Source organism: Macrosteles quadrilineatus, unplaced genomic scaffold, assembly GCF_028750875.1.
Source record: "Macrosteles quadrilineatus isolate MER2022 unplaced genomic scaffold, UCM_ALF_1.0 Scaffold_2__2_contigs__length_208266976, whole genome shotgun sequence".
Lineage (NCBI taxonomy): Eukaryota > Metazoa > Arthropoda > Insecta > Hemiptera > Cicadellidae > Macrosteles > Macrosteles quadrilineatus.
Genome location: NW_026542595.1, coordinates 166,042,447 through 166,062,937, shown reverse-complemented (window position 1 = coordinate 166,062,937; position 20,491 = coordinate 166,042,447). Strand labels below are relative to the sequence as shown.

The window sequence follows — 20,491 nt, the reverse complement described above, 5'->3', positions numbered from 1 at the left end:
CCTTGATGCACTTTTAATTTCCACCTGTCACAAGTAGACAAGGGTTCGCTCTTCTGTTCCTAGTATCGGCCCTTCCTTTTCCCTTCCTGTGGTGAATAGATTATCGTCGATTAGATCGAAACCTCAACCTTCCCTGCGGGCAAGGCCGGCCACTACTGGGAACCTAGTCGGTGGTTATTTACTAGATGATGGGCGTTTCGATGACTAATATACCCAAATATTGAGCTACCCGGGTATCGATGCGGGATTGCCCTGGAGTCACCCTAGGCACAAAGAGTTATAATAATGGTGTGAATTATCTCTTCGGTAGCGGTGATTGTTTTTCTGTTGAAATTGCCTGGAGAGTATCAATGGAGGGTTTCCCGCAATGACTCAGTTTGTTTTTAATCTCATGGTTACGATAATGAAATATCCCTTACGTAAAAAACAGCTGATGACAGTTGATTCATCGTTTCTAAGCACTTGTTTATACATTTTAAAATTTATCCTTCATTTTTGGGGGCGTGTTACTTCTGGGACCAGTCAAAATTACGTAAAAGAGTAAAATGAATAAAAAAGGGAATTAAATAGTCATCACGCTGCAGGTCGGCGGCTTTGGCCCTAATGACACGGCGTTATCACTCATTTACTTAGCCGGGACGTTTGCTGCATTATTTAAGGCAATTTGTCCAAATGCTCGGTAATCCTTGTCGCCGAAGGAATCATGCGAGTAACAATTTGACGTCTGGGTTTACTCGAGTCGTTAGAGACAAACAATCCCAACAAGAGGTTTGTTTCTGTTTACTACTTGTTTAGCACAACTTACTAGTCTAGTTATAAACAACAATGAATACAAATTTCTAAGATTATTAATTCTTCTTAACCTTTATTCTATCAACCTAACAGATTTCTATTCTATAAAACTTTCCAATCTTCTAATTTTAATGTTATAACTATTCTTTATCGCTTGATATTTTAACCAACGATTAGTTCTCACCATCTTATAATTATACTATTGGAAGTACCATATTGCACTCCTATTCCTACGTAGTTCCACCTCATAACTTCAACTCTGTCCTATGATCTTCGTAGCTTCCATGACTAAGGACTAAGGACCAATCCAACTAAGGATTCTTTTCTAATCATTTACCTCTCCCTCATGAAACATCTCAGTCACGATATAGTCGATATACATATATGAGTGGTCCCTTCTTGAATCTGCTACCACTTCCATAACCATCAAACTCTCATTGACCCGGTGGTGTTTTTTCGCTGAAACATATTCTTTGATCTCTCTTTATTTAAACGTTTTCATCTCCTACTTCTCCACACCCCAACATTGCACTCCTATCTCTGCATCTTACCGCAAATTCTCTTCTTTCTCTGACCCATTGACTTCTATGGCATATTCACAAGTTGAAGCATGGACTCTCTAAATCATATTCCATCCAAGTTCTTCTTCGACAACCTCAAGTATACGTAGAGGAGACCCAGTTGAAGGCTACTCCCACCTCCACAGCCTTCTCGAGCTTCGGTAATGTGCGTTGTTCCATGTAGTCTAATCACAGTGCCAACGATCTGCTTGACCCTGCCACGTTCCTTTGATGATCCAACAACCGAAATCGCTTCACGCGCGCGCCGCCCGCTATCCCATCCTACATATTGTTCCTTACAACCAAACTCATACTTGTCTTTTTTTACTGGGGGTTTAACACGGTTTAGCTTACGCAAGACTAAAAGGTTTTAAAGACAGAACAGATTTACCTTCTCGCTTGTTTAACTGATATTATTAATGTAGGACAAGATTAAATCATCTGTGGTTATTGTCCAATCCGATCAGCTGATTCTCCCGAATGATTGATGTACCAGCTGGGTGGCTGCTTGGCGGGAGTTTCTTTGACCTGTGACACCTCTAGAACAGGCAGTAATTGATTATCTCAATGCAAAGATGACTACAAATTAATCATGAACTTGTCGGATGTTGTTACATCAAGACTAGTCAGACGTCAACCAGTAAGCAGATTTGTTAAAAGAAATACAACATTTCTTATGTTTGTTTCACTTCGTTCCTCAAATGTTGTTTTTACCTGTTCAATGAGCAAAAAGCGATTATCTGGTACTCGTTCTACTTCCAAAGACTTCGAAAAAAGTAACAAAGTCACCAACCTGACCTTGGAGTTTCCAACGCTTTTCCCTGAACGCTTTACATAACGGCAAGGAAATTAGACAATAAGCAGGTGAAATACCCAGTTTGCTCGAAGGGGCAGGCACGACAACGCTGCATGAAGCCACGCGGTCCCTACCGTGTGTCGATACGCAAATTAACGACCAGCGGAAACCCACATGCGTGCTCATAATTGAGAGGACATTGCGATAATTACAAACCTCTGTTTCCGGGACGAAATTACATTCTTGGTTCGCTGACATGGGACGACATGCCAACATGTTAATCAATAAACGAATGCTCACAGGGTAATTTAATTTCCATTGGATTGTTCTAGGAAAATTTAAATTGCTTTGACAGGCTTAGTTAGCATTCTGTAATGATTATTGTACATGGTTGGTAGTGTAGATTCAGTCACTAAAAAATAGAACACGTGTGTTTCTGTTTTGTTGTTAAATAACATTTTTACAAATTTTAGTTGCAAATACTCAAGGAGACTTAGTTCGAAGTACAAATGATACTTGGTTTGTTTCTGATGATTAATTCCCATTTGGCTCTATCGTACCGTAAATACCCACCTAAAAATGAGTGTTTTAATTTGTATATGTTTTGATGCATCGAAAAGTGACAATATATTTCCTATCTGTTTGAGCTTCTCAACTGAAGAATATTAATTGATTTAAAATGTCAAAGACGATTATGAGGTAGCTCAAGTTCAGCTTTTGAATTTTAATTTAAAACTTCTTCTAGAGAACAATAATTCAGAAACTGCCGAACCGAAATCTTTGACATGTTGTCTTAAGGCACCAAAACCAATAATTGAATAGTCAAATTTCGATACAGGTTCCCCAACATTATTGACACGTTGCCAGCGGAAGGACGTTCACCGAAAGTTCACCTCCCCCCCTCCAGAGGTCGCGTGCCTGATAAAACAACCCTTCCGTCACGCGCAGGCCTCGCGACTTCCGGTTGGTTTAGTGGGCCCGGCACGAGAGGGCTAGATATCATGGAGGCGGTGGATTGCTCTTGAGAGGGTAGTTATCTTGTAGGCTGTGATTATTTCATACCATATTACTCGTACGAGAGAGTTATTACAGATGAGACTGGAGTAAGACTGTACATTTTTTGGTATGAGTGGTTAGTTGGAAGGCTAAGGATTTAGCCTACACTAAGTGTAATTATGACTCACTAAGAATAAATTCGGGTGCAGCATCGCTCATATTTTCTTCTAATTTAAACAAGGAATCTGGATTCTTAGTGCAAGAATTATTTATGGTTTGAATTAAACGAAAGCACAGAAAACATACTACTATAACCCGAAAGTTATGTTGATTTGCCAGCTTTAATTACACATGTTTTAAAGTCGCACACTTTTCACCTGTGGATCTAATACATTTCTCACCAATATATTTTAATGCTTTACCAAACATCCACCTGTATAAACCATTAAGTATAACAATTTAAAATATAAATTACAGATTCGAATTTGGCACCGGATTTTCACTAAACGCAGTAATTCTCAACTATTAACGTTCTGTAATTTTAAATGTTGAAAACAAGACTATTTGTACTCTGATATTTCCTGAAATGACTAGTAAAATATTAAGAAACGGTAGAATAAGCACAGAACTTAATACACTTGCATCTCATATCCTAAAAATCTCCTCCCAACTATTAAATATGTAAAATACTACACACTCTCCGTTTTCTGTTACAGAACAACTACTACAACTATTCATTTTTGAATCAATAATTTGATCCGGAAGTGCAAATTATATACTGTTCCATCATAACTATCGTGTTCAGACACTCTGGACTACTGTTTGTATAATTAGGCAGGTTCCTAGGTTACAGACAGCTGGGCAGATCTTAATGAGTGATAACTATTTATAATGGCTACTTTGTAGTCATTGGGTGGCTGATGCGTAACCCCGCATCTTCGCACCGAAAATTCGTATTTTAATGTCATTGTTGAAGAGTTTTCTGCAAAAGTTTTTGAGCGATGGCATCTATCTTTTTCTTATCCATGATCTTCGGAGCTATATCGTCTGCCTCACTTTAGCTGTGATATTGCAGATTTTTTCACATTAGGTGAAGTAATTAATAAAATATACATCCCTAATAAACGCTAGTTTTCAGCCCAGATGGCACTAGAGTTATGTTTGTGAGTTAAATAGATGATATACTTGCACTATCGCTGAACGCAAGCTCTCTCCACTCCATCTTGGGCGAAGTGTCACTTCGTTTGGTCAACTGTTAATTTATAGGAGATTCTTTGATGACTGCTGTTTTGTTCTTTGACGTAGACGCTTTTACCTCCTGAAATGCGGATTGGGTTTACTCTAAAGTTTACAAAAATTCATGGAACATCGTACGAAAAAATATCAATAACTAATTAAATATCAAATCTTGCTCGCAAAGTATAACAGCAGTCTCAACTACACCGGTTGCTAAACAACAGAGAAGTACTTTTGGCGGGTGCTGAGCGCAAATTCGCGGTCATAATCCCGCTCAACACCTGCTCGGCTATTGTCGGGGTTATGTAATAAGTCTAATGGTGACTATTAGTTGTGTAATATAACACCTGATGGTGCTCCGGGTTGTGTAATAAGTAGAGAGCAATGTAATGCTTACAGACATTGCTGTACACCTTTAGTGTGATTCATTGCTTAAAATGTAATCAAACCTTTTGTTAGAGTTCGGACGCAATTATCACTAGGGAAATTTGAAAATACAGCGTTGTAGTTACTCAAAGACTAAATTAGGCAGTTTCAATGTGTGAATGTTTTATATGTGACCAGTTCGTTGATCTCAGGTCATTTTAGAATATATTACAGGTCGTTTATAATGACGTGACAGGAAAAGGCCCTCGTACGTGTTAGTTTCCTCATAGTTTTACTATCTGAAGGCCATAGACCGCCTAGTAGTCATTCATAGTCACTCGTAGCACAGAAAACAATATGTTTTCTGTGCTCGTAGCTGTATTGGAACCGTTGACTCAAACTACTAAATTAAAAACCCAAAGGTTTATCCAGAAATCATCTAGGCATTAAGTTGTGTTTCAATATGTACTGTGATGTTCTATTTCCATCGCGATCCATTTTGATACCTCTGATTGGTTACTAACTAAAGTTACTGAAAATGAGTTCGTTGTTCATTTTTTAATTAAGTTTCTTAAAACAAACACTATTGGTAAATCACATAAATGAGGTAACCAGTTGATCAAATTCTAAAGGGTGGAAAAATGCTCTTAATATCGTTGAAGTATTCTGTTTGTTACTAATAGAGTTCATTCATCCATTCGTGATTTTACGAAGCTCAGTGCTAAAGTGGTAGTGGCGCAATCTCAAATGTCACCTCTAAAATGCTAAGTGAGCTATCCCCCTAGGTGTAGGTCATAAACAAGATGGCTGAATACTTACGAGCAGCTAAAGGACGATTTCGCAGTTTGAGTCACCATGTTGTCATTATCACTTTGTCAACTGTAAAGGTCTGTGCTTTCAAATATTGTTTATCCTTAAAATTTATTGTCCGTAAAAAGGTTTCTCATGGATAAATTTTAAATTTGAACAGTTCAAACTCGTTAACTCTAACAATACCTTCAGTAAATTCGCTATGTAAACGCCTTATAATAAACCGTCTAAGAAATCATTAAGCTTATAGCCCATATTCAAACCAATTAAAGTATAGAAAAGATATTAACAAACCATACGTATAGAAAAGAAATTTATTTTACAAAGTCTCTTAAACATTTTCTCACAGTTACGCTTAATGGACTCCCACTTAAAGGAACTTCAGAGTCATTTGTTTAGTGTTTGTTTTCGTTAGATATCCATCGAGACAACCTCCTAAGGCAAATTGTGTAAATGGTGACCTAGCACTTTCCAGTCGTTATAACGGTGTCCATAATTTATTCCTAAATGTCACTACAAGTTTGCAAAAATGGCCCAAGATACTAAAACAGCTGTTGCATATTGCTACACATATATCAATCCATGTTTCCTCTATACCCATTTTCTTGCATTCAAAGCGTACCATTGTACAACATGTGTTTGTATTCTCTGTGGATTTCTAAAATGTAAATTTCCTTACCAGTGGATGTACCTCACCGCACGGCAGTCGCTGTGGTTTTGTGGTTATCCTCACATTTGTTCTTATTTGGCTACAAAACCTCTGCCTTCATTTGCAACTTCTCACCGCCTGGAGGATAATGACTTGATTGCCCAATTTTAACACCTAGTTTGATACAATCTTCTATTTGCGCAACCCGATCAAAAAACTACACTGATTTAGGCTGGTGTGTTTTATTACGGCTCTTTTTAGCTTGAAGATAGGTTTAAACAATTAAATATTTGTTTTCCTATTAGTTGAAGGTTGATGGTCCTATTAGTATCAGTATGGTTTAATCACGTTTAAACCATTCCACAATAATATTTAAACTGTACTTATATTTAATTTTATTTTTATAGGGTAATTAAATCCTGAATATATATTTGTGTTTGACATTTTTCTGTGTTTACTTCATATAAGTTTCCTTTATTTCGCACTGCGTTTGAAGGGATTTAAAAAGTAATAATCGTTCAATTTAAATGTCTTACCTATTCTGTTGATTTTCAAAAGATTTTTGCATCTAAACACTGACATTAAATGTAGCTTATCAACAGAAACTACTTACATAAGCCAATGCACACGCACGACAAGTCTTTCGTCACTTTCACGCACCTTTTATAAACTCCCAACAAATACACAAACTTGCCCGGAATCGGTCGGAAGCAATTAGTGCACAGGATGGCCAGATAACAGGGCAAAGTTATGCGAGGCAGTAGCCAGAATAAGACGTAAACCTGGTCAGAATTAACCCACAATTAAAGCTAATCAGAGCCCATACGTTACCTGGTAATGCCTACCTGGCAAGTAGCGACGGGAGACCCCACCGACTACGAGAACCTGCAGCCTGTATCCTGGCGTTCCCATGGTGATCACTCTAGGTCTGCGAATATCAGATGAATATTGCCACCCATCGCGAGTTATTCATCCATCAGTTGTAGGTATTTATAAATTATCTTGAAATTATATGTTGAAATGGTCCTTAAAAATTGATTATGTGATGATTAACAGATGTTTTACAAATGCTCGTAGTTCCTTAAATTTGTAACTATTTTCAGAAATAACTAGTTATTATGTTCTTCATTGGTACGCATTTTTTATGTATTTGAACTAAATTAAATTATTTGACTATGTTGTGGATGCATTTTTAGGAATGGAAAGTCTTTGTGACATCAAAACATAATTTAACAATTTAATCCACCTTGTAGAGTCTCCAACAATCCAAATCAATCCAATTAATCAAATGGACCAGATTCGTAGTTAAATCTGATATTTGTATATTTCGGGGATGGAACGGTGAGCAAGTTCGTAAGTCAGAACTTTAATCTCCAAAAAATATAACAGTAGTGCAAAACACTATGCTCGCAGTATGAAAATATAATTTTGTCCCCCAAAATTTACTTTAATGAAACTCTTTCGAAAAATAATCGTTAATGTAAAAGTGGGATAAAGACTAAAGAGGGTACTATACCTTTCTGACCATTCCTCAAGCAAGGTGCAGTCTGCTAAGATTTTCTCTCCTAGCCCATCCCTCTTACGTCTCAACAGGGTGGGTCCGCACCACCCCGGCTAGCACCTGCCCCCCCCCCCCACTTCAGGTGCCCCTCACCTGACGGCAACAATTAGCCACTTAAGTACTCGTGCATTTAAACTGTCTGCACGCGTCACTTAACACGGCACACGCTTGATAAATGAGTCTACATGCATGCTTGCGTTGCATTGGTTTGCGTTGGGTGATTGGGGGAGGTGAAAAATAACTAGGTGATGTTAACACTTTGGGGTTTGTTTTAGAGATTACTATGAGCAAAGTATATTGATTTTTATGCTTTATTTATCTAATCTCTTGAAACACCTGAAACTTTTGGAGTGTGTATTTCTTCGGCTTGGCTTTGGTTGATGTAGATTAAATGGGTATTTTCAATGGTCCCTCACATTTTAGGTTTCATTTTACAGTTTAAAAAATTATGATTCAAAAATAACGCACTCATCCGTTGCCGAATATAAAATTATTTAAAAAATTCTTTAGCAGATCCTTGAAGCTAATAACTCTATAGGGGAGTATATTCAATCTAAGACAAGAATTACATTTCTACATGTTTACATCAGTGCAGCGTTTGCAAACAAAATGTAAAACATTTTTAAATTTTAAATAGAATAATAGCTAGGGATAAATACTGGTTTTCCAAGTTATAAATAATATATAATTAATTCGTTTTGAAAGTTGTTAGTAGATAAACATAGATATTTTTAAAAAACGTTGAATGTGTTAATTAACTGGTATTTATAGCTGATAAAATCAACAAAAAAAAATTCAAAGCTTACTCAAAAATCCACTCACACTTATCCCATTTCAAAAACCACCCAATCTTCCCAGCAAAATTGCCCTGCTGGGAAAATAATTACAAAAATCACATTTCTTTGTCATAAAAACAAAGGGTGCTCGATGAACCATACGCCACAATAGAGAATTCCCACAGCAAATGAAGATAACAATTACTCCTATCAGATCTAGGTAATTCTGCAATTTGTATGCCCGGGAGCCCGATACCGGATACGGAGTCTGTATTTTTATGTAAATCGTCCAAAAGTAAACAGACAAAGATCTGTAATACTAGAGTAGAGGCGGAAGAAGTATCGCTGGTGTCTGGTCATGTAATTATCGAACTGTAAAGATGAGCGCGCCTACATTACACATTACAGGTCGCAATTGCATTAGGACCTGATTACAACGTGGGCGTTCTGAAAACATCGGGTTCTCGTTATGTCCTTTTCAAAAACATCAGGTTGATTTGGTAGAGCTTGCAAATAACGAAATAGTTGTTACTTGTTTTGTCGAATGCACCGAAAGGTGTCGACCAAAGTGGTTTGTTTACTATATTTGATGACATCCGTAACTTTTCGAGTTCCAAATACCAAATGGTAAAAATTTGAAGTCTCGAAATGTCTACCCGATTCTCAAATCACACTCGAAGGTGATCATTTACTACTTGATATGTTACTGTATAGTATAGTTCCGAGTTCCGATAAAAGTATATCTGTGTTTAGAATAACTATATAGCTCGGTATACACAGGTTTGAGTAGTCTTGTGCATAACCAGTTAAACTCAGCAATAACTGCACACTATGACAAGCGACGGTTGAAATCCTCCTACTTTGTACATTAAAATGTACGGTATTATAAAGTTCGATAACCGCATTGTCCGGTAGATATGGAAGTAACATTAAACAAATAACTGGAGTATGTAAAACACTATCGACTATCTTGCAATTTCATATCGATAGTTCGGTCATTTATCGCATACGATAATTTACCAGTGATCTGGAAACTACACTACTCACCATCGACACCCACTTTGCAATTTTACAATTTACTTCAATAGTAAGATAATTTAAAGCTCGCATAATTGTGATGCAATCTTGGAACACATCGTCCAGTTGATTGCTCTTATACATTACCGGGCAGCTTCCCACCATCAACCATCCCACCATCCACCATCCGCCATCCCGGCCTGATGGCCAATTTGACTAATACATTACTACTTTTGGCATTAGCCTAATGCTTCAATATAGGGTGCGAATGAGCCAGCGTGATAGTCTCCCAGGAGTTTCGAATGCCTATCATCTCAGAAAACTATTTATATCTATCTTTTGTAGCAATCAAACTTGGATGGTAAGTTATAACACAACTCACTTGTCGTAGTTAAAATAATCATTTCGTCCCTTTAAACCCTTGTTAATTGAATATGTACACGGTCCTGCTTCCGTTAATTTCGTTTCAATACATTTAACTTCGGCCAATTAACTCTCATTACAATCATTCAAATCATTAAAGAATATTAACTCGTCATTAGCTCGTTAATGTAAAAACTGTCAAAAGTTAATGGTAAGCGAAAGACTTAGTGAGCTTGTTAGCGGGTCATTATGTTCATCATGAGCAAAAACCGCGATTAAAAATACTTGAACCCATGATTATTCATAATTAGGACAGTCTTAAGTCAGGAAATGTTTTATAATTAGGGCCGCATTTGAATATTCAATTCAAAACATTCAGTTGCTTGCGTTTTAAATATTCGAGCTAATTTGGTTCGCAAATTGAATTGTGCAGGACTTTCTATAAGGACTTAACACGTCTTTTAAACAACATAAACATCTTTTAACATCTTTTAATCTTTTAGAAATCTTTTAAATCCAAAGAGGTGAATGGATTTTCTAAAAATATATTTTCCAATTTCAAAATCAGAAATGTCTTAACTATTAAATTAATGAAATCGTATAGTTTCCCAAGGAAGTAAAACATGTTTCTCGTGTTCTTCGTAGCCAATGTGGTGTTCGGAACGAAAATAACTGTTGAAAAGTAAAAGGAACAATTAAATCAGTTATTGGAGTAAATCATGATTGCAGATCGCTGAACTGATTTAATTAATATGCAACACGATCTGCTTTGTTTACTCTGATTAATATTACCATGTTTAATTAACGGTCGAACCTCCAGCGAAGAACAAGGTATCATGAACTGAAGCAGTAGACCGGCAAACCGTCCAGCCGATACCGCATGATGAAACTACTGTCTAGAGCAAAATCTACGATGGCAATCTTGCTAGCGATTAGTTTAAAATACGTACTATATATAATAACAACTTTCTATTAGAAAAAGGTAAATCTAACAAAAACAAATCAAATAATGATAGAATCAACATTTTGTAAAATTCTAGTTTATGCTTGTAGCAATTCTGCACAAAGGCAATAAAGAACTTTGAGATGATAATTTGGGCGGGCATTAATTGCAGCAACTGACCTGAGTCAGGTAGTCGGGTATTCCTGAATTGCGCCAAGTATTCCATGGAGCCACCCGATACGTTCATTAATTCCACCAAGTGCAGGCTCTCTTTGACTGTATAATTGAGTAGGTTAGGTTAAGTTAGGTTAGGTTAGGTTAAGATGACACGTAAACAAGGGCATTCCTTCTGCAACTTACCCTACCTGTCTTGGGCTTTGGCGCAACTAAGGGACAATGTCTGTGGCCTTTTGAGGGCTTGGCGCAACTAACGCACGACCGATAATTTTTGGGTTGTTGAGAGTATCTTGAGCAAATTGTACGATGGCTCGGTCTGAACATTTTCTCAATAGTAACTTGAACACTGCCACTCAGCACTGTGTTGTTGTTTTTGCCAAGTTACTCTGGGCGTCACCACGATGTGTGTTGGGGTACGATGAACGGATGCCCAATGACCTTGTATGTAACCTTGCCTCCAGCGACTCACTCATCCAATGACTCACCACTTTCTCTACGGTGTGTCTCTTGTCTCAAAGCTAATCGATGCTCGGATCAAGATTGCGCCAATCTTCGGATTTTCACCTTCCGCTCTGAATCACCCGTAGGTTTCCCTATAATGGGTTCCGATTGGTCGTTTTGGGAAGCCCTCAGCGGCACGTTTTGAGGTAACCGCACCGTTACTAGAACAATAGGATAATCGATGAGCTAGACTTTGTGGTTGGGTGTTACGGGGGTTTCCGTTACCATGTATTCCCGAGGCTGCTTGTGATTTAAAAAGTGTATACTTTTTAAATAGTTATTTTAAACGTTCGTTCATTAGTTCTGATATAGTTGTGTAGTTGTTTTAGTGTATAGAATTTGATCACATTTTAATTAAAATAATCATGGAAGCTTGACTAGAACAGTCTTTATGTCACTGTCAACTAGTCAGTGTTAGAGGAGTGAAACTATTCGCTGAAAGTGCAATCTAACTTTTTAATCTTGAGATTTTTTCAAAGATTTCCCAACATAAACTCATACATTGTTGCAATTCGGACTATAGGTTTATTTCTGAACAGTTGAGTTACTCTGGCATGATTTTTTTCTGTACTTTAAGTTTATTATAGTTTAAATTGTAGCAGGCCTTCTTTATCGCAACCAATTTTCTTTACGCAATTTTGTATGCATTTGATATATACAGTGTTGTGTGGTTGATGATAAAAATCTGCAATTCAATTACACCGATATTTTAGGATTAGGTTTTGTTTGACTCTGTTGCTGATTTTCATACATTGGTGATTTTCGACCGAAATGAGTTTCACGTCCGGTATATTTCTCTCTCCCTGAAGTGAAAATGTGTCATAAAATTTGAATTGCGTGTTTTTATTCTGACATATCCATTTTACGCTTGCATGCGTGGTATGTTCCAAAAGAAGTCTCGCATAGGCAAATTCTAGCATCACACTAAAGCCTCCTATCCTAGGGATGGTCAGGAGGGATGCGCGTATTCAAAGCGTACACAAAGTGGCGATCAGCGGGTGGTCCCAGCTTCCTCCCTCGACAAAGAAGTTCGCAGAAGAACCCCCGAGCGCACAAAAACTGAATACATTAGCGCATTCCTCTCCGGGGCCGGGGCAGGGCTGACAAGTGATTTTGGGAAGTTCAAAATTTCCAAATTTCTAAAACTTAAGCCATCATTTCGTTGAAATGACTTCGGGATTCTAAAATTGTATTGCATTTTGAAGGGTGGTATCGTAAGAAAATTTTTGTGAATTTGTAAGTTATTTGTTTGAATTGCAATTGCTTCATTTCAATCGCCACACCTTTAAAATTTAGTCTAAAAACCTCGCACGATTTCCCTTTATTATTTCGTCCTTGTGTAACTCAAACGGTATATATGCATCAGTTGGATTGAGGAATAATAATTTGTCACTTCAAGAACAACAACTACATATTTTTTATAAGGAAAACTGTTGACTTCATTCTCTGCAGTAAAGTTGAGTATACAGACCAATTAGCTTACGAAAGCGCTTGTTACACTATCCTACCTTCTTTTTGCACATTCGCTGACTCATAAGGTCTACCTTCCAGCAATACTTCAATAGAGCTCTCGTTTAGGATCCATTACCAACATTACGGTAAAAACAAGTTTTCACTGACGTCCATACTGCACTGGATTTAGATTGTTTTCTTTCTGCGTCCTGTTGTGATTCACGCGATATAAAAACACTGTTAAACCTTTTCACAACAAATTTTCCAAAGTTAAACTAGAAATGAGGTTTTCCAAATCATTACGAATTCCCGAAAGTGATCGCTCCCCGAGGAGTTTCAATGACGATTCAATTTATAATATAGCAACAGCCTACAGTTACACCCGTCAAACAATAATATGCACTGTGCCGAAATTAATTAGTTTAATTCAACCATCGCCATTATAAGAACCACGATCCAGTAAAAACAATGGCTCACGTACCAGAGGCAACTGGATAATTGCAGAACACCCTGGAGCTCGTTAGCATTTCTAATTGTCAGTTTTCAATTAGCAAAGTTCACCATGGGTCAACCCCTGGACAGATTAGGCTTGCATCTAGTTAATTCCGCTACCTCACTTCAGTGTGTACACTAATTATGTAAATCGTTATTTCACAAGTGATATGCTGGCTGGGGAAATCTTAATTGGGACTGTAATTGTAGTAGGATGTACGGAATCGTTGTTTTTGGCAAAAGCCGTGATTTTATTTGGTAAAAACTTCTGTCATGTTTGATACTCCCATAAAAGATTTGACAATGTTCGTGTCTCGATTTTATGGATTAAGTACGAACAATGTTGTGATTTATAGGACGGTTGGAAATTTAGCTACATCATCTAAAAGAATTATGGAACTTCAAACATTTTCAGATGGATGTTCGTAATTTTTGTAGGCCTATCACAAATTTGATGGTCAACCAAACTTTCGTTACCTACGATTACGATGGTTTTTTATGTGTATATAAAATCACTAAGATTCATTTTCACTAGGTAAACTATTTGCACTAGTTTTGTGCGAAGAAACTTCTCAAGTTAATTTGTAAAAACTCCTACAAGATTTTTCATAGTTTTGAATATAATCTTGAGAACTTTTTTCACTTTTGCACGTGGGACTTCAATAAATCCTATAGCTCCATAGAATTGATGTTCGGTTTTACTCAGTCGCTGGCATCGGGCGGATTCGATTTGCATCTAACGTGGCGTAAAATCGGCCCCTTTGAATATCTTTAACTACTTAAGTAGAGGAGCAAAAACATAATGGACGATCCACTGGCCGCTGTACCGTGGCGGTGTGAACTGCGGCGTAAAACACAATGGGAATGGTCAGCCAGGTGACAGTGGTCAGCTGATGTCGTGACGTCATAGGCACGATCAGCTGTTCAACAATATATTCCTGTCATTGAGACTTATAGATCGTTTTACTACAAGCTTTGACCATCACTGTAACTATCCATTCCACTCCTATGTAAAGATTTTGCCAGTTTTAAGAATAAAAAGGAACGTGGTTGAATTTATTCAAGTTTAGTAATTGAAACTGTCTTTTGGTGATTGCTGGTAATTAAGCCAAATTTGTAAACAAGGCAAACTAAAAGGAAAACTTTTATTAAGCATCTTTTTGTGACATTAACTATCTGTAAAAGGGTCACATTCATCTAGTTTTTATTGGAATATAAAATTCGTTCATACAGATCAGATGTCTTCTTCAGTAGAAAAAATTCCCGACGTTTTAGTTTTAAGATATTAATTTCCTGGTGGTGTCCTGTTTGATTGCAATAAACGAAACCCCACATTTGTTTCCTGAACTATAATGACACTTTTCTATACTAAACTAAATAATTGAAGAATAATCTTTTCTCGTTAGATGTACAACTTTTCAGGTAAGACCTCTGATGGAAATCGGAAAATTTACAATCCACATGTGTTTAAGACCTATTACTGTTGTGATACAGCCCCATCAGCCTACTACAGCCCTGACGGTATCCTATTACACCAGCTAGTAACATGGATTTCGCTGGAAATCTTCACCAACTGGTTCTCTTGTTCCTTCCCAACCAGCAATAACTTGGCTCGGACGCTGACACACGTTTTCCCACATCCAAACAATGCCACAGTTTCGGCGCCAGAAAACACTCGTGACCCAAAACATTTGCGGCTATTTTAAATAAATTTCCATTCTAGAATCGATGGGGTTCCGGACATTCCATGCATAATGTTATAATTCCTCAGTATATAATTGAAAGGACTATCGCGTGATTCGGATTCAATCCGAGACCCCCCCGGGGGCGGTCACCAAGTGGTTAGCATAGGGGGGTCAGGGGGTTACATAATTACTACAATTAATGTGCTCGCCGATTTATGCCTTCTATTATCGCGGTGTATATGAGTTCGAGCCGCGATCGCAATCTATTTTGAAGTGATTTGTTCGTTTCGTTCGCTGCTCTCGTCTTCTCTAGTCGTGTCGCTTTCCCTGAAGTCGTTGGAACTTTCCTTCTATTGCAGAGTAGTGCATAAAATGTATGTTTTCTTGAAAGCACATTTTATTAGTTTCCGTCGAGTGAAATTTTTGTTGTTTTTTTTTCTTTATCGTGTTCTTGGTTTTCGTCCTGATTGGCTTTTGCTGTTCACAAGCTATAAGCTTAAGAGTTTCCTAAGCTTGTCTTGTATAAGGGTATAAAAATATACAAACTTAATCTTATTGTTAGCTTTCGTTTTTTTTGTGTGTATTTTGTCAAAATATATTAGTCTTAGTTCAACCTTCCTTTTACGATTTTATTCTACAATTATTTTATATATTTATTATTTAGAAAGAGGTGTTTTGTAAATTTCGGAATTATTAGATAATGTTTATGTGCTGTAAAGCTATGATTTTTTGTGAAATTCCCTTGTTAAATAACTTACAACTAATCCTTAATATTCTTCCAAACAATTCCATTATAACTTTAATACTTCCTTTAATTCATTGTACATTCAACCAAAAACTCCTGAAGAAATCGAAATCGCACAATCAAAACAATCCAAAGCGACAGCCCTTATCAACAACAAAAGACATCGTCGCCCTGCGATAAAATATAAAGCAACACCGGCCTGCAGGAAATTGAAAGGTTTGGGAGGGTTTTGTGAATTAATCTGCACAGACTCTCCAATTTCTAACAAAAAGAGGGCTGAATGGTGACCGATAACGGAGCGAAATTCGATTTCGAGTTGGAGAGCCGCTTTGTGCGCTTTCATTAGTATGATAATATGAGTGGGCGGGGGTTTGGGGACTTACCTTGGATATTGCCCCTTCAGGCGGCCGTATGCAAACCCTCTCCCTCAGAGTAAACACACCGCCCCCGCAAATCTTGACCCTTTTCGATATTTTCCAAACGCAAAATTGTAATATTAAAATTGAGTTGGAATAAATTCAAATTTTTTAATTTGGATATTTTTACTTTTTCGCAGTTTTTTAAGGCACATTTTAGTGTGAGATGCTAAAGAAAATTTTTCTGATAACGTACTGCTAGTTAATAAGTAAGTGTGGAAAGCCATTTTGTTTTATAAAAAATCTACTATGATGACGTATTTACATATTCGACGATAAATTGCATAAGGAAAGAATCGTCTGATAATTTTTTGATTAACAGAATTGGTTTGTGGGGAATGAGTGAAACGAACTCATCAAATATAACACGATGGTACTTTGTCATTTAAGGTTGCACGGCAATAAGACAATATCATGTAAAACCTTTATCTTCAATTAAGTTATCAGAACTGTCCCATTTTTTCATCAGTTTTACCAATATTTTTGCGAAACAGGCTTGTACCCTTATAAAACAATCAAATATTTCCCCTCGAAACCCACCCTCCACCTGCCAATGTTGAAGAGAAACGTACCAGAGAAAACAGGACGTATAAATCAGGAGGTGTGAGTTTTAAAATAGTCATAAAATGATGAGTCCCCCTTATCAGCTAACAACCATCTGATAAGTGAACGAGGTTATGCAAGAGGGGTTTCACAATTAAATGCTAATTTCCAGAGAATTTTCCGCTTTCGCAGCGCTGCCGCTGACGATCCATTGTCGCAGCACAAGTCTTCCTAACGAGAGCTGACTATCGTTTATCGTTTTTCGCCTCATCGTTTACTATCGCGTTATCGCTCAATGTTGCACTTTTAGAAAAAATAATTAGCTACTCAACACCAGTGTAACTATTTGCATAGGAATGATGTAATGAAGTACTGCGGTTTACGTCATATAAATTATAGAGGGGGCGTCTATACGTCTTCATTATGGGAAGTTATAAAGTAATTTCCTACGGAAGATACCGAGATACCGCATTTGGTTATTATTCCGCGCATATTTAGCGTTTACGACGGAAGCGTTTGGAGCGAGTGCACAAAGCAAGTTGTGTGTTATATAAGAATGAGGGAATGTTATATGTAAAGAGGTTAACGCATACTGACTGGACAGGGAATTTAAATTCTTTGCATAAATATTTTCCTCCAATTTTGCACAATATCAATCAAATATTTTTGATTTTCACAATTTTGAGGTTTTAGGTTTCTTGTAAAAAGGTTAAGTATAATTCTAGATCTTTTAGGATTAGTTCTCAGGTTATCTTTACAAGAAATCATCAGATTTAACAGCGACAAATCATCAGTTACCCTAATTTTACACAAATGTGCCCATTTTAGTCTTTTACCTTTTAGGCTGTTTGCATTATTTGTGTATTCCGTCATATTTTGTCAGAATATGATGTACTTTTGTTTTTAATAGTTATTCCTGTTGGGAAATAAGTTTTAACAATTTCCAAATTGTTCAGGAAACAAATATACAAAATCCTATTAACTATTTAGCGTTTTTTGCGTTACTTGTGTATTTTCTCTTCCAATGTCAAAATATATTTTACTTTCCAACTGCATCTCCAGTATTTACCTCACACAAACGTAATTACCAATTCCAAAACCTCCCATATGGCCCTCGTCGGCACGGGCCTAACGGTACAACATCTGGCTTGTAGAATAATCGCGCGGCAAAATAAAAGACAAAATTTTAGCAGTTATGATATCCGGCGGAAACCCTTTGCTTGTAATATTACCCAATATTCGCCCCTCGAAGCGGCACGGGCCAAAAAACGAGGGGTAGAAACGCCGCGCGGGGTGGTGGGGAGGGGGCAATCTTTCATTTGCCAATCATAAGCGCGGACCCGCCGGTTGTGTGCTGCTTGCAAATATTGAAACTGTACGTGATTTAATAAAGTGGCACCTCGTCTGGATGTGAACTTAGCCTGCGACATCTTGATCATGATTGTCGGCTGCTGGAGAAATTTTCCCGGTGATGACGTCAGCCTGTACTCCAGGCTAACGGGTGAGTCAACTGCCTTGTGTATGTTGTTTTCTATAATTTTTTTGAAATTCAATCGATAGTATTTTTACAAGGTTTTAAACATTTTTTCCGATTGAGGTAATGTTTGTGGTGTAAATTTACGTCGTATATCCTAATATAATACTCGTTCGACTAATATGTTTTTATTATGTATCATTGTAAATTGTAAACTGTCAATTTAAAGAATACGGTCAGTAAGAGTTTTTTTTTAATATTTATGGTTAATATATATAGGTTATGTGTATAGCATGTGGAGTTATATACCCTTTTGTTTTGTTGGTTTTAAAATCTTAACTTTTTAGTAGAGTATAGATGTAAACCCATGTACAGTATTCATATTTTAGAAGATTTAACTTGATAAGAATCATCAATATGAAACTTAACTGTATTTAATGTTTAATATAGCTTAAATATTTCACATAGAGTACTTATATTTCACTTACATTTTGTTTCATCTTTCAATGGGTACAGTAATATTTGCGTAGTATCCAATTTTCACAATAATTAATTATTGTTTTCCTATATCCAATAAAAAATTAAATAACTTTCCCCCTGTACACATTAAATTACTGGTTGTATTGACAGAATAAAAGGTGAGACATATTTTGGATTCGTGATTAAAATATAGTTTGTACCATCCACTTACAATTTAATGTGCAATTGAACACAATGCTTGTATGAACCGTTCAATGTGTCACTTTATAATACAAGATTCCAAGGGTAGTTTCCACGAGACTTGCTTGTGTGTTCCACATTTTGTACAATATGTGCACAATCAGTCCCTTTGTTCAGCCAGGCGGACCCCCTCTTTATTTTGTTACAATATTTATTTTCTGTAAGACTAGATTTGCTGGTTTATTGAAGATTTCTGTTGAAGGGAACTGACAGTTTGAAACAAACATTTGGTCTTTTAGGTCACGTAATATGCCCTAGCTTAGTGGGATGCGTGTTTTAATTTGTTGTATTTTTTTAGAAATATGTTTTAAATTATCAAGTGGGTGACTGTACGTATTATTAGTTTAATATCAGTAGTTTATGAATTCAAGTGTCAAATTCTGTTTTAAAAGCCGACATTTTCCATCAATTTTAATATTAGTAATATATCCACAATGAAATAATAAAAATTAAATCTTTTTAAACAAACATTCTTAAAAATAATTGTTAAAATAATACGTAAATTTGCAACTGGCCATATTATAATGAACGATTGTTAGTGTCACTATTACTGTACTTTTTCCAATACAGATCAAGTGCTCATCCTTTTCATGTATCCTAAAATCCTTATCAGACCAATTAATCCCAAGTTACAGGTAGACTCCGAACCATGCTATAACTTTACTTACGACATTGAATACATAACACTGTTGTTATAAAAAAATTAATGCTTGAAATCATTGGTGCTCGGTTCCGGTTCTAGCCACTAGATCAAATTATATTTTAAAACTTCCAGTAGCCCCTAAATGTCGCAGTACCATAATTTAGTCACGTTCACATTGTTTCTATATCTATTCAGACATTCCTTCGACGTCCTCATTTGCTATGAAAATAATTATCGCTTCAAAGTATAGTCAAAAATAGCAGCACAGCTGTTTAATAATTAGCAACAGTGGTTGTGCATGTGCTGGTGAAAGGCGGGTTTCTTGGAAGCCAGCTGAAGTCTTGCAGCTGATACAACAATAGAAGACTCAAACCATTCGCTCCTGGATTATATGCTTATTAGACTCATAGCAAGGTTATTTAAACAGTTGGCAGCCTAAAATAGAGCTTTTGATTTTTGTGATGCTGTTTAGCTGCCAATGCCACGTATTTTTGAGGTATGGCAAGTTTAGTCAATTTAAAATTTGCATATTTTATCAAATGCGAATTACGTAATCTTAAAATGAAACTAATTTTCTTCTTAGATTTGTATATTCCTTAAATTATTTTAAACTGTTTGAATTAGGTTCTGATGAATGTTTAAGTATGTAGAATGTTCTAACAAACTTGCATAAAACATACGCAAATGTTTAACACTATTCATCGTTTCTAAGACTACATCATATCAGTAAACTTTAGGTATATTTTTACGTATTACACCGCAAGTCAAAAAAGCGTTG

The 20,491-nt window shown here is 36.6% G+C and overlaps 1 protein-coding gene across 3 annotated transcripts in view; it reads left to right on the top strand.

The window, feature by feature from the left end:
* LOC128987323 (POU domain, class 2, transcription factor 1-like) overlaps positions 1 to 20,491 on the top strand; it is an 81,890-nt gene that overhangs the window by 16,108 nt on the left and 45,291 nt on the right. The window lies entirely within an intron of this gene.